Here is a 16,576-nt window from a genome sequence, read left to right as displayed (position 1 = left end):
CCCCCTGGCTACGGGCATGCTAATATAGCCCGGGACATCGCGGGAGTTTCAACAGGAGCCGAAATGTTTCCTGATAATTGATTGGTTAATAAACGCCGCCATGGTGTTGTAATGTTCTTCACACAGTCATTGGTGGGTGTTGTACCGTAGAAAGACATTCAAGGTTTGAACGTACATCTTAAAGTTGAAAACAGGATTTTTGTAAGATTGTTACACAGCTGGACGGCTTAAAGGCAACAAATGCAGTTTCAAAGCAGAAAAACTGGAAATATTCGGAATAAGGCAATATGTATGATATTGACACATGCTTCCCCCACATTAGCACATTTGCATAAGCATTGCATGCATGTACTTTGGTCGTTTAGAACAAAACAAAAACAACCCCTAAGATTTTCTTTTTTTCTCGGTGCTACCAAAAATCAGCCCAGGACAGTAACAGTTTTCTATCACAATTTTCGGCATTTTCGCTCTATGAATGGCGATATACATATTAGTGTAGTATTGTTTGACCTTAATATGTAGATAAAGTGAATAGAATACTGACTTTGAAAAGTCAAGTCCTAAAACTACATTAGGTACCTTTAAAGTAAGATCTTGATGTTTTGTAAGCAAGGTTTCTATGGACAAAATTACTAAGATTTTGTAGACAGGCGGAATGGGACACTGTTGGTTTTTCTTGCGTGTATTTTACGATTGATTCACATTTTCAAAACCTGTTTGTCATGCAGTAAACCGTTTCCCCCTTTTTGTTACTTCAAATGCATATTCCTTAGCTCGCAGCACACAACAGATTCACCAAAATAAGACATATTATGCATGCAAAATGAGCTTAGCCGCATCATGATAAGATTAGATCCGTAATGCTCGTGACTTGATCTATATGGCGCCAAGATTGTACACAGTTGCTCTCTTTTGTTTTCTAAAGTGATTAATTATAACGTGAGTCAAAAACATCAGATAGTGTCGAATCCTATTACTCATATACAAAGGTACAAAACGGTGAGTGCCGGCACGATGTCTGCGTGGTTAAACACGTGGTGTGGTGTTCTTGTCTAAGGCCGTGTTTAAGTGAAATCACCCAAGGCGCTTTACATGTGGTTTACCCCGAAGCCGGTTTCAAGTGGCTCCATCTGAACGCTCCAAATCGCATTGAAAGCGCCTCGATCCCAAACCACTTCTAGAGGTGGTTTGGAATCGGTTTTCCCGCATCGCGATTTGCGTCTGAACGCAATGTGATTTCAATGTAACTTCGCCTGGTCATGGATTACGGGGTGATATTTCTTTATTTATATGCAATACCAACTTTTACGTGGCAGCAACTTAAGGAGCAGTAATGGTCAAATAATGTGTCCGTTCTAGGGCGAGCTTTACTGCCTCTGGTGGGACCACGTCGGCATTCGGCCGAGATACGCTGGGACTCAGTGGGAGGGGGGCACCAGCAAGCAGGTCGTTGACCTCTGCCATTAATAACACGCTACCTAGCGTGTTTTCATCAAACAACAAAAAATGTAGCTCAAGCGAATTGTGATCGGACACGGTTTCAAAGGATTGTGTGGCACGTGGACCAGATGTGAGGAATGTGAGTTACCCGAATCGCGGTTTGGGTGACTTAACTTAAACACGGCCTAAAGCCCCGTTCAGACGGAGACGCTGTAACAGCTTTCGATCCAGATTACACCGAAGCCGGATTCAATTGGCCCTATCTGAACACTTCAAATCGCATTGAAAGCGCCTCGATCCCAAACCACCTTGGGAGGTAGTTTTGAACCGGTTTCACCGGATCGCGATTTGCGTCTGAACGCAATGTGACTTCACCGGTTTGCTTTACATGTGGACCCGGTCATGAATTACGGGTTGATATTTCTTTATTTATATGCAATACCAAAATTTACGTTGCAGCAACTTAAAGAGCAGCAATGGTCGATTAATGTGTCCATTCTAGGACGAACTTAACCGCCTCTGGCGGGACCACGTCGGCATTCGGCCGAGATACGCTGGGAGGGGGGCACCAGCAAGCAGGTCGTTGACCTCTGACATTGATAACTCACTACCTTGCCCTATTCAGAAATTGCATTGGATGTATTCAACATTTGACCTGTGCTTAGCCCATACGGGCAAAAATGTACAATAAAGGCCTTCATTCATTCATTGAAGCAACTGTCACATGAGGTACGAGGCATGGACGCATACTTGAGGCACCATCCTTCAAGATGGCAGCCGCCAGACTTGTAGAATCAATTTTCGCCTGATCTCCCAGAGATAACGTTCACTCTGTTCTCTAGGAAATACGTCTTTGTTTCTGATTACATTAATCTCTTCAGTTCCAAAGGATGATAACCGCTAGATCAAAACACACACATACAAAAGCGCTGTAGGGTTATCTGTTATAGACAAAGAACACCTGTGGTTTTGCATAAGGAACAACATTGTGCCATACTGTGATTTGGCGACAAGCTGCTTTATTTTAGCATAATGCTTCTTTGCTATAATTTCTTTTGTCGACTTCCCCATGGTGCATTATTTACAGGAGAGAATAAGAGATACAATCTTGCTAGGAAACATATTCTAACAAAACAATAACTCTGAAAGTTTGTAACTTATTAGGGGAATAGAAGACTCACCATAAAAAGCACTAAAATTACAACTGTAACAAGATATAAGCGAACAATGCAAGTGTTTATCTTGATGGTTAATGTATTATCATATAGCCAGTAGTCGTCGACTAATCAGAAGGCTCCATTTCCCATGGGTTATCAGGTCGCAACCTCAAAAGTGGTCGGTTATCAGAATAACCGACCACTCGTTGGACCGTACCATTATACAGGGGACAGGACACCAACACAAGAGTTAAGACTTGTAATATTTACCTATTAACTATTGAAATCGTGTTGTAGTTTCTTTTGAATGATTTATTTGAAAATACAACTCACTTAAAAAGATATAAATGAAATTTAAACAGAAAGTTGATTTGCTTCCAAAGTGTATAAATCTGCTGCATAATTTATAGAAACATCCGGATATTATGCACGAACACGTATCTTGTTATTAGCACGATCCTTTTTATGACCAATACGTTTTCCTTCCATGTACCGCTTACGACAGTTACAAATAAATAAGTGTGTTGTGAAACCAGGTAACAATTAGGGTCCATGTATCCGTGACAGTTAATTCATCCTGCCGCTCGTATTACAAATCGGACTACTAACGGTAGCAATATTTCCCGATGACTAACGAGCTTCAGCGTGGATTGATAACGACATTCCAATCAGTACGACATAGCTGACCTATTTTTTAAACATAAATATCAATACTTTATATTAAAGAGGCATCGGGGTAAGTGGGGTACCTTATGTAAGACTTTTTGAAACAAGATACTTTATTCCTTTATTCGTGTACGTATTAGTTTGTGATCATAGTATTTATGTTCAATTTCCGTGGACTGCAATTTGTTATCTATTTGTTATTTATTGAATGCTTGTGTATTGTGGAAAATAAATAGAAATAGTATCAGTATTTTACCGACGTCATGACGCAAAAGTTACCAGGGTAAAGCGGTATACAGAAAATGCGAGAACAAGACGAGGGTAAATCTTAATTTAAGAATGTAATGTAATACATTTTGCATTTGAATGAATGAATGACTTTATTTCAGGTAATAACCCATAATACAAACATACATGTAAAACCACACAAAAATTACACATACAACAATTTGTACACATTTTTAAAATACGAATTTCTAAACTTACAGTCAGACCTCAATAGACAGCATATTATACTATTGTTGGTTGCGTAAGGTCTATTAATGAAGGAATAACACAATTTCCTGCGTCTAGCATCGAATGTATCGGTCGAGAGGTGTACAAACATTGAACTAGCACTACAACCTCTAGGCAACTTAAGGAGAATACGAAAGCAATTATTGTATGCAACACGACACGTAGCTAGTACACTCGCATGAAAAGAGTTCCATAACTGGACTCAAACAACTGAGCACAGTAGGTCATGAACAAAGTCTTTTTTACAACGAGAGAAGAATGATAGAATTTCCTATTTATACAATTGGTATGGCGATATAAGCGTCTAATGTCAACTCGAACACAGTCATTGTCACATAACTTCGCATTTAAATGAATGCCAAGATATACAAAAGAATCCACATTTATTTACTATATGCTTCTTTTTTTTTTAGAACTTACTCAGGGCACGACGGACTTTTGTGTATTTTAGTCCTGTACTCAGTTCCTTTTACTTGTTCTTTGTGACACGATATTGACGATCTATAGCTTGATTTCGCTTGTTTTCGCTCCCTTTTACTTGTTCTCGCATTTTCTATGCATTTTAGTTCTTTACTCAGTTCCTTTCACTCGCATTTTGCGACGCTCTACGATATCGACAATATATAGCTTCATTTCGCTCGTGTTCACCCCTTCTACTTGTTTTTGCATTTTATGTACACCCGAGTAAAGCTATACGAAGCTACACTTGCGAATCAACAGACTAAACATAGAAAAGAACGCTGTTTCTTGACAAATTGTCTGTCCTTCACTAAAAACCGATTAATCCGTAAATATCGTCGAAAATAAGCCGCAAACATTTTCTGTGCGCCCGAGTACAGGTTGCGAATCAACAGATTAGACATGGGAGGGGGGCGAAAATAATGAAGTTTCTTGACAAATTGTCTGTCCTTCACTCAAGATCAATGAACCCGAAAATATCGTCGTAAATAAGTCGTAAATATTTTCTGTGCACCTGAGTACAGGTATACGAAGCTACATTTGCGAATTAACGGACTAGACATGGAGGGGGGGGGGCGAAAATAACGAAGTTTCTTGACAAATTGTCTGTCCTTCACTCAAGATCGATGAATCCAAGGTCTGTCGCCTACAAGATAAATTGAGTGTTGCTCTCGGGCCAAACATGGATTTTCAGAGTTGACACGAGCGTCACAGAAAAATTCACCAATCATCAATCAATTTCACTGTCAATCAAAAAGGATTAGACATCCGGGACCTCGGTTTTAAACCTTGGTCGCCATCTTGTCAACGGTTACGGTTGTTAAAATGTCAACTCATTTTGCTATCGTCACGCCACCAAGAAAAAATACATACAGAAAATAATGAATTGGTCCCCAGCGTTTAGCAAACGGATTGATTTGAAGGTGTAACGAGACTCCTGAGAGGAAATCCAACCACGGGTATGGAATACAGAACATGCTGGAAGAATAATTTCTGAACATTCATGTAAAAAATGCTCATATTGAGATAAAATGTGTTTGACTTGATAGGCAAATAATATACGTCAAGCATGCCAAAAAGAAAGGGAAATTATGGACCATAAAGAACCACCTGAAGATCCTAATAAATCATGGAACTGTTGTATCGATGTAGAAGTTGTTTAAGTAAAAATGCTCATGTTCAGATAAAAAGTGTTTATTGCCTTGATAGGCGAATGATATACGTAAAGCATGACAAAAAGAAAGGAAATTCTGGACCATAAAAACCACCTGAAGATCCTGATAAATCATGGAACTGCTGTATCGATGTAGAAGTTGTTTAAGTAAAAATGCTCATGTTCAGATAAAATGTGTTTGCATTGATAGGCAAATGATATACGTCAAGCATGACAAAAAGAAAGGGAAATTATGGACCATAAAGAACCACTTGAAGATCCTAAAAAATCATGGAACTGTTGTATCGATGTAGAAGTTGTTTAAGTAAAAACGCTCATGTTCAGATAAAATGTGTTTGCATTGATAGGCAAATGATATACGTCAAGCATGACAAAAAGAAAGGGAAATTATGGACCATAAAAACCACCTGAAGATCAGGATAGATCATGGAACTGTTGTATCGATGTAGAAGTTGTTTAAGTAAAAACACTCATGTTCAGATAAAATGTGTTTGCCTTGATAGGCAAATAATATACGTCAAGCATGCCAAAAAGAAAGGGAAATTATGGACCATAAAGAACCACTTGAAGATCCTAAAAATCATGGAACTGCTGTATCGATGTAGAAGTTGTTCAAGTAAAAACACTCATGTTCAGATAAAATGTGTTTGCCTTGATAGGCAAATAATATACAGTAGGTCAAGCATGACAAAAAGAAAGGGAAATTATGGACCATAAAAACCACCTGAAGATCCTGATAGATCATGGAACTGCTGTATCGATGTATAAGTTGTTTAAGTAAAAACACTCATGTTCAGATAAAATGTGTTTGCCTTCAAAGGCAAATAATATACGTCAAGTATGCCAAAAAGAAAGGGAAATTATGGACCATAAAAACTACCTGAAGATCAGGATAGATCATGGAACTGTTACATCGATGTAGAAGTTGTTCAAGTAAAAACGCTCATGTTCAGATAAAATGTGTTTGCCTTGAAAGGCAAATAATATACGTCAAGTATGCCAGAAAGAAAGGAAAATTATGGACCATAAAAACCACCTGAAGATCCTGATAAATCATCATTGCATCGATGTAGAAGTTGTTTCAGTAAAAACACTCATGTTCAGATAAAATGTGTTTGCCTTGATAGGCAAATGATATACGTCAAACATGCCAAAAAGAAAGGAAATTCTGGACCACAAAGAACCTCTTGAAGATCCTAATAAATCATGGAACTGCTGTATCGATGTAGAAGTTGTTTAAGTAAAAATGCTCATGTTCATATAAAATGTGTTTGCCTTGATAGGCAAATAATATACGTCAAGCATGCCAAAAAGAAAGGGAAATTATGGACCATAAAGAACCACTTGAAGATCCTAAAAAATCATGGAACTGTTGTATCGATGTAGAAGTTGTTCAAGTAAAAACACTCATGTTCAGATAAAATGTGTTTGCCTTGATAGGCAAATGATATACGTCAAGTATGCCAAAAAGAAAGGGAAATTATGGACCATAAAAACCACCTGAAGATCCTAATAAATCATGGAACTGCTGTATCGATGTAGAAGTTGTTTAAGTAAAAACACTCATGTTGAGATAAAATGTGTTTGCCTTGATAGGCAAATGATATACGTCAAGCATGACAAAAAGAAAGGAAATTCTGGACCATAAAAACCACCTGAAGATCCTGATAAATCATAGAACTGCTGTATCGATGTAGAAGTTGTTTAAGTAAAAACATTCATGTTGAGATAAAATGTGTTTGCCTTGATAGGCAAATGATATACGGCAAACATGCCAAAAAGAAAAGAAATTCTGGACCATAAAGAACCCCTTGAAGATCCTAAAAATCATGGAACTGCTGTATCGATGTAGAAGTTGTTTAAGTAAAAACACTCGTGTTCAGATAAAATGTGTTTGCCTTGATAGGCAAATGATATACGTCAAGCATGCCAAAAAGAAAAGGAAATTCTGGACCACCTGAAGATCAGGATAGATCATGGAACTGTTACATCGATGTAGAAGTTGTTCAAGTAAAAACACTCATGTTCAGATAAAATGTGTTTGCATTGGTAGGCGAATGATATACGTAAAGCATGCCAAAAAGAAAGGAAAATTATGGACCATAAAAACCACCTGAAGATCCTGATAAATCGTAGAACTGTTGTATCGATGTAGAAGTTGTTTAAGTAAAAATGCTCATGTTCAGATAAAATGTGTTTGCCTTGATAGGCAAATGATATACGTAAAGCATGCCAAAAAGAAAAGGAAATTCTGGACCACCTGAATATCAGGATAGATCATAGAACTGTTGTATCGATGTAGAAGTTGTTCAAGTAAAAACACTCATGTTCTGATAAAATGTGTTGCATAAAAGGCCTTGCATAAAAGAAGGGAAATTCTGGACCATAAAGAACCACTTGAAGATCCTGAAAAATCATGGAACTGTTGTATGAATGTAAAAACGAGAAAAATAAACTAGGAGAACTCAAGACACACCAAATAACTTAATGATTGATAGCGTATCAAGCTACGAACGGGTTGAGTTGAAATTCTACAATTCATCAAATTCATGCTTAGATCTGCCCTTCATAGATACAGCATTATTATTAGAATTCTTAATTATGGCAGCTGTGTACAAACTGCAATAGAAAAGTTTCAAGTCATAAATATTTACTTTCAAGAGTTCAACTTCTGCAACGTTTAGACAAAGGCAAAGGTAAAAAATGGACTATAAAAAGCAGTAACTGGACCTGATGTTAGATTACAGAGTATGGTGTAACTTCTAGTAGCACGTGTACCAACTGCAATAGAAAAGTTTGAAGTCATAAATATTTACTTTCAAGAGTTCAACTTTTGCAACGTTTAGACAAAGGCAAAGATAACAAAAAAGGAATGGACTATAAGAAGCAGTAACTGGACCTGATGTTACATTACACAGTATGGTGTAACTACTAGTCGCACGTGTACCAACTGCAATAGAAAAGTTTCAAGTCATAAATATTTACTTTCAAGAGTTCAACTTCTGCAACGTTTAGACAAAGATAACAGAAACGTAATGACCTATAGGAAGCAGTAACTGGACCTGATGTTACATTACACAATATGGTGTAACTACTAGTGGCACGTGTACCAACTGCAATAGAAAGGTTTGAAGTCATAAATATTTACTTTCAAGAGTTCAACTTTTGCAACGTTTAGACAAAGATAACAGAAACGTAATGACCTATAGGAAGCAGTAAATGGACCTGATGTTCCATTACACGTTACTAACTATTAGTAGTGGTGTACCAACTGCAATAGAAAGGTTGCTGAGTCGTAAATATCTTTACTTTGAAGTCTTGAACTTTTTGCAACGTTTAGAGACAAAGGCAAGGATAACAGAAAAGTAACGACCTACAGTTAGCAGTAAATGGACCTGATGTTCCATTACACGTTACGGTGTAATTATTAGTGGCAGGTGTAACTTGAGAGCTTTTACGAGTCGTCTAGCAGTCCCATCTCTGGACTGTGTTCAAAACGGCCATTATTACATGAGCGTTACGGTAATACGAACTGAAAACCCATTTCCCCACCACGAAATACAATTCCATAGCATGATATTTGCTGGTGATTTGTTGATCCCTAAGAAGAAAATGCTGAATGGTGAAACAAACACTTTTGTTATCATGAAAGTTCATCTGTGTTGGTAGTAATCATAATGTTGAAATTTATTCCAACACAAAGATTACACAGAGATCAAATTTTGCGTAATCTACGTAATTGCACACTTATTACATTTTATGGATAGATTGAGTAATTTAAGTATGAATCATCGAAAGACAGTAAACTACCAAGAACAAAAAAGTAAGCCATAGGAAAGCCATGGTAATGGGTGACGAACATTGGGCAAGCTTCTTGACAATGGATAGCTTATCCAGAACCGTGCCTATCTAGTTCTGTGTCTGGATGGGTTAGGATTAGGATCAGTCACGGTTCTGGAGTCTATGCGTATCCAAGAACGTAGATTTGGCCCAGGCACGGTTCTGGAAACGCGTGGGCTATCCAAAACCGTGCCTAAGGCTAAGGCTTGGCCCTGTATAAAGCACGGTTCTAGATATAAAACACGGTCTCGGATACAGCAACAGACATGGTTCTGGGGTCTATGCGTATCCAAGAACGTAGATTTGGCCCAGGCACGGTTCTGGAAACGCGTGGGCTATCCAAAACCGTGCCTAAGGCTTAGGCTTGGCCCTGTATAAAGCACGGTTCTAGATAAAGCACGGTCTCGGATACAGCAATAGGCATGGTTCTGGAGTCTATGCGTATCTAAAATGTTGATTTGCCCCAGGCACGGTTCTAGATGACACACGGGCTTTCCAAAACTGTGCTTAAGCTTGGTTCTGGATACAGCAATGACACCTAGACATCGCCACAGGTACAATCTGTGAAGTCTCATCATGTGCAGCCAACAACCGTAGTTTATGAGTTGCCGGACAGCTAAAGGATCTCTTCGCCCCACCTTTCTCGTTTGAATGTCGAATAAAACATTGATCACCGATATGTCCAACGACCCTTGTCTCCTCTAGGGAATCACCGGGAGCCCCAACGTGGGATACAGGACTGAATACCGATTCTACAGGGAGTTGTAGACTGAGGTTTATTGAGGAAAAGCTCTCCTTTAGCTGCCCACCCGAGGGTGGTAGCTATTCTTCTTAATACATATAAGACATAACAATACATCACGTACAATTACATATACATTTACATTACATAGTATTTCAAAAGAAAACAAGTGTGTAACATCGTATGTGCTCTACTTATTCATGTCCCTCATGTGTTTTAGTAGGCCTTGTTTGAACTTCTCATGTGATGTCACTGTTTGCAGCCCATGTGGTAGAGAGTTCCATGCTGCAGTAGTTCTGTATGTGAAGGCTTTTTTAGTACTGTTTGTTTTTGGTTTGTCTAGTTTGAAGGTGTTCCGAGTAGCATATGGAACACCTGACTGGATTAATTCTTATCAGCAAAAATATATACATAAACAATTGCGTTCAAAGATAATTTCCAAAACAATGCTACATATGTAACTGTCTCACATCAATAGGAATTCAAAACAGCTCCAATTCATCTCATATTCAGCTCACGATTTTGCTTTGTAACCTAATTGGCAAAGCGTATTTCTATTTAACGTAAACCATAGGTACATTGGCAAAATTAATGCCATGTAAATACACGAGATTAATGTTTTTTTCCCAGATAGATTAACGTTAAGCCGCGAAATTGTGGAAAATGAATGTACTAAATGGGGTGCAAATTCGCCGTAGGCGGGGAGAGCTTAAGAAATATTGAACACCATTACATGGACCAGATCACTTATCAAAGGTTTCTATTGGGAATTTACAAATATTGTCCTAGTTACACGATCAAATGGACTTGCACGCCCTGCCAGCTGTTCCAAATGTCAGTTATCGGAGGAAAAGTAATTAAAAGGGACGGCTATGTAGGAGAGCTTTGGAATCTCGTATTGCAAGATGGGTGTCCCAATTTAGCTGTTGGGGTGTAAAGCTACAGGTAGATTCTTTTTTTTTCCAAATAATCTTTATTGTAATTTCAAAGAATAAAGGCAAAGGACATGTTCACATACAAAAAAACATAAATACCCAGAGACATTTTGCAAACAATACATCAGTCTAACAATTAACCATGTAGTGGACCCCATTTCAACATATGTTTATCCATTTTCCCACAGTTTTGTGCTATCACATATTCTAATTTGTGATAGTATTTAACATAACCTATAAAGCCCTTAATCGTGACAAACTTAAACTGTCTATTTTATATATATAGAGCTTTAATATCAATAACAAAATGGTCAGGACAATAGGATGATTAACTGAAATGCCTAGTATGATAATTTAGATATTTCTTCCTTTATTCACCAAAAAGCAAACCTTACAGAAGAGATAAGACTCCCTGAATTGTATAGAGTTTGCGTACAAAAGTTTGCGTTTGAGGCAGATATTGTTTGTTTGTTTATTCATTGTTTTGGACTTTTTTCTTACTGTTTTGGCCCTTCCTAACACTACATGACTAAAAGATAAATCACCATTATTCCTAAAAATAGATAGATGAATTGCGTTCCATCATTTATCATTCATTTTTCGTTTTGTGTAACATGGTAAACAAGACCTTTATGACATGTTTAATTGATCTAGAACAATAGATGACGTCATGTAGTAGGTCAACCAAGGTCAAAACGAACTATGTAACAGGTCAGGGCATTCTGAACGCCATGTAACTGACCTGAGGGCACTATGCACTGGAAAGGTATATAAGTGAGAACTTCATGCACTTGTGTCATTAGCCTCTGTACACTTGAAGAAGCCACACAGGCGAAACCGGTCGTGTGACAGGCTGAATAAAAGTTCTAAACGGGAACTATGCGGCTCCAGATGTCTTACTGAGGGACGACTGCGTGTGCAAGATGTCGGTAGCTTGAGGAATGAATCCCCTCTTCTATATACTGCGTTCCATCTACGGTTTTAACAACTGTACGTACAGTTGAAAGTTTTTTTCTACCAACTATATATATTGAATCTATACATTTCTCTCAAAGCCTTTCAAAAGACGTATTTTATAATCTTAAAGGAAAGTTCCACGAAATGTCAAAATTTCTCCTTGTTTGAATTTTGGGTAGAAAATTCAACAACTAACTAAGGGTCCTCTCATTGTAAGGTTATGTTTGTACATAGTCTTTGCACTTTATACCAATATATCCTCACCTTACGTTGCCCTATGGACCTTTGAAACTAGCTATGTTGGCAAAGGTTAGTGCATTGTGAAGTGCTTTGCGTTAAGTTGTCCTCCCTGGCTAATTTGGCATTTTAAGTTTTCATCGTTTTCTCACAAAGAAATTTAGAAAGAACTGTAGTTGTACTGAATATTGATACATGGGTACAAAAGGGTTATGAGTATGATTTTATGGACCATATGGATGACGTCATCACATTCTATTGCCCCAAATGATATCTAATAATTACCCGTAGTTATTAGAGAATAACTAGATTTTAATTAGGCAATTAGGTTTTTCTCTAATAACTACGGATAATTAGTAGATATCAATTTGTGCAAACGTACGTTTGTAGCTTTGACCATTATGCACATGAAAATCATACTTTTATTTCAGTTACTTGTACCAAAGTGCTATATTATAACTTTAAAGATAATTACATTTGGGGCAATAAAATATGATGACGTCATCCATATGGTGCATAAAATCATATTCATAACCCTTTTGTACCCAGGTATCAATATTCAGTACAACTACAGTTCTTTCTCAATTTCTTTGTGAGAAAATGATGGAAACTTAAAATGCCAAATTAGCCAGGGAGGACACCTTAACACGTTCAAGCTTAAGCCAGCAAATACATTCCATACCGATCACGCATTGCCAACTATTCTTTGGTCTTTGAAAGATGTTCTCATTGATTCAGTTGATGGAGTGCCTGGTAGAATTCCTACAGGCACTTTTCTAGTCCTTATCTGTGGGACGAAAAAGGGACTTTACGGTGATTGTGTGAAGATAATAGACCGCTATACGTTTCCAAACACAGCAGACAGGGTGTTGAGATAAAGCACATGACTGATATTCTCACAGATCAGGCATACAACACATTACCAGGGTCACCCATGCCAACACTGCAAGAACCAAGCATAGAACTATAGTTGTCAGGATCTATTCATTACTATTGAAACATACATTGACCTCATGACCAGATCTTAGCTAGAAATCGTCATGGTGACATTAAAGCGACACATATATACGTTAAATAATCATATTTTTCTTGATGCACGCTTTATATAACATCTTTCATACTGGAAGGCCATTATTAGATTTTACAGCATGTCCAGTTGAGAAGGTCACAATATCCTTCCTTTTCAAAGAGTGATATCTATAGTGAGGGCATGCGTCCTTGGATAGAAGGCATTTACTTATAAAGGTCCTGAGCCTCCATCTACCAACCGTAATCTTTGATCCCTGCTTTCAGTACAGGAACAAAAATGGTACACTGAGACAGGCTCTGTTCTGAGTGCTTTACATCTTTGTCAAATTGGCTGCTGATACCAATTTTGTGCCTCAACGTTTTTTCAAGAATCTATATCTGTATCTGTATAGCCAGTATAACCGTTCTTTGGCGTAACACACCATCTTCGCAGGCACGCGGTGCGGCGGCAGCTGGCTACATTACACCGAACGACTTGTTACACCTAACCATTGAACATCTAAATCTAAACATTGTTAAAAGCTATCTATAATGATAAGCTTTTACCCTACTGTACTTGGTGACAGCGTGTTCCACTCTACGATAGTTCTAGGAAAGAATTTAGTTTTTGAACACCTCAGTCCTTACTGTTGATAACTCTGGCACTTGAAGGCATGGCTATTTCTTGTTCTTTTCTGAGTTTGTATTAGGTACTTAGTAGCTGGTACGTCCACCAGTTTATTAGTCATTTGTACGTCATGCATAGTCTGGACATTTTTCGTGTGTCTTCCAGTGACACCCACTGTAGGTTTCTTTTCATTTCCGTGACACTAGCACCCATTTCAAGTTGTTCTTGCAGAATCTTGCAGCTTGCTTCTGTACCCTTTCCAGTGATCTCTTTGTACATGGATCCCATACTGTCGTGGCATTTTCTAGTGAAAGGTACAGTATTAGGTACCGGCTGCTATAGCAGATTGTACACCATACTTGATGGAGCGTGTATTAATCCAATTTCTACTTCTGAGATATTTACGCCATTACAATAGTAATTGTAGCAGTGCTGTGGAATTGCAAACGCTCATGTGATACCAATGCGACATCTGGGCGACTTAATTGTAGATTACGGCTTTTGAAAGCTACGATTTTCTGTAAGTTTCTATCCTATTATTTCTGCATTATAATTGGCTGTTGTCAAATGATGGGGGGGGGGGGCGGATACAGACGTCATTGTTATAAGCATCTTCGCGACGGTCAGATTTCTCATTAAGAAGCTGCATTGAAGAGGGGTTGTCCTCAAGGGTAAGGGTTTTATGTAGTTTCATGTAGCAAACATTGCAAAGATGGATGCATAATAATACTGCTAACAGTACGGTCCAAAATGTTAAGTAATTGTGACATACATAGATATTGTTACAAATAATAGTTAGGCTTTATTCTGAAATAAATTGAGGCAACGATTCTAGGGAGCCCCAAACTAATAATTTGAGGTTTCATTAAGACTTACCCACCTACCAAGTTTCATGACAATCCTAAACAATCCATAACATCTTGAGTTATCGTGACAACAAACAATCAAACAAACAAACAAGCAAACAAACAAACAAACAAACAAATAAATAGACCGAAAAGTGTCCACCTGGCATGCGCGTACGACCAGAGCAAATGCCCAGAATATCTGCCAACTGGACGCATAATATACTAGAAAAACTCTTCGCCCCAGAGGCGTCACCAAAAACACGACTACAATTTACTCCGATTGGAAAGCACTCTAGACCTATCAACCCGTTCGCTAGCCGCGATTACTTTGCTACAAGGCCTCGGTGATGACCCTTACTCTTCCAGCAAGTCAATCCCCTCCCTTATGATAACCCCAAGTCAATCCCCTCCCTAAGTGTACTAAAACGCTCCGCCCCTGAGGCGTCACCAAAAACACGACTACAATTTACTCCGATTGGAAAGCACTCTAGACCTATCAACCCGTTCGCTAGCCGCGATTACTTTGCTACAAGGCCTACGGCATTTGACCCGGCGATGACCCTTACTCTTCCAGCAAGTCAATCCCCTCCCTTGTGATAACGTGGGCCTTATTTGCCTAATAGCGGTGGAGAAGGGAAAACCAATACCTGACCCTATTGCTGAACTCATCTCTGTAAGCTTAGCCTTCTGATGGTAGGGGCACTCCGATCGACGTGTATCCGTCAATATGGTTAGGTCGTGCTCGAAAGCTATATAAGGCAGAAGAGAACCACGCATTTGATCAGACTGTATAAGACATTACAGTGGTCAATGTAAGAGGTAGTGATGATGAAGGATTTAGATGTAGCTGTGTATTTCTCATCAAACCTGATGTGCTGATGGGTCATTGCTATCTCACATGTATCTGTATCTGTATAGCCGGTATAACCGCCCTACGGCGTAACACACCAACTTCTGTGTCTGTATAGCCGGTATAACCGCCCTTCGGCGTAACACACCAGCTTCACAGGCACGCGGCGCGGCGGCAGCTGGCTACGTAATATTACACCGATCGACCTGTTACACCTATGCATTGAACATCAAACTCTGATCAATGTTTGACGCTATCTAATGACAATGCCCCAACTGCACTTGGTGACAGCGAGTTCCACTCTGCGTTAGTTCTAGGAAAGAATGTAGTTTTTGAACACCTCAATCCTTGGTTGATAACTCTTGTACTTGAAGGCATGGCTATTTCTTGTTCTTTTCTGAGCTGGTATTAAGTACTTAGTAGTTGGGACGTCCACCAGTTTAACCTAGTCATTTTGTACACCCTGCAAGATTTTTTAGAACAAGCGAAAATCAATGCGCGCAGATGTCATCCATAAAATTCAATCAGCAAGGCCTTACCGCTGTTTGGGTCAGAACCAGGGTAATGATATCATAGTGATGTATTCTATGTCCTGATATTACCTTTTCTATATTACTGTGTAACTACATTGTAAGCTATCCCTTCGGGCACTACTGAATTCCTGCTGAACTCTCAGAAAAACCTAAAATTTAATTCATCATTCAAACCTAAATTGAATATAGGCTTATTATATTTCTCATGTTTTATGATTCTCAAGTTTTATTATGCTTATTATCATTTCTTTACCTAAGAGTTAAAAGATATTGCGGAAAGTTTATTATGTTTTCTCAATTTCTTTCAAAAGGTCTATATATTGATGAAAACAAGAAAAATAGCTTACTTCGACATTGAAATGTAAATATGGAAAACGAGAACTGGACATCGAAAAAGTATATCAAACTCTGGGGCGCCAAAGAATTTATACGGATTTTACGGAATTTTATAAAAAATTTACGGAATCCATATATACGAGTTTTACGAAATACATACGACCATTACTCAGAAACATACGATCCTTACCAATTTGGTGACCTGAGTCTGGATCACCAAATTGGTAAGGACCGTATATTTCTGAGTATG

Source organism: Branchiostoma belcheri, unplaced genomic scaffold, assembly GCF_001625305.1.
Source record: "Branchiostoma belcheri isolate BF01 breed outbred unplaced genomic scaffold, Haploidv18h27 scaffold35, whole genome shotgun sequence".
In the NCBI taxonomy this organism is placed as follows: domain Eukaryota; kingdom Metazoa; phylum Chordata; class Leptocardii; order Amphioxiformes; family Branchiostomatidae; genus Branchiostoma; species Branchiostoma belcheri.
The sequence above is the reverse complement of the archived record's forward strand: the minus strand, read 5'-3'. Positions refer to the sequence as shown.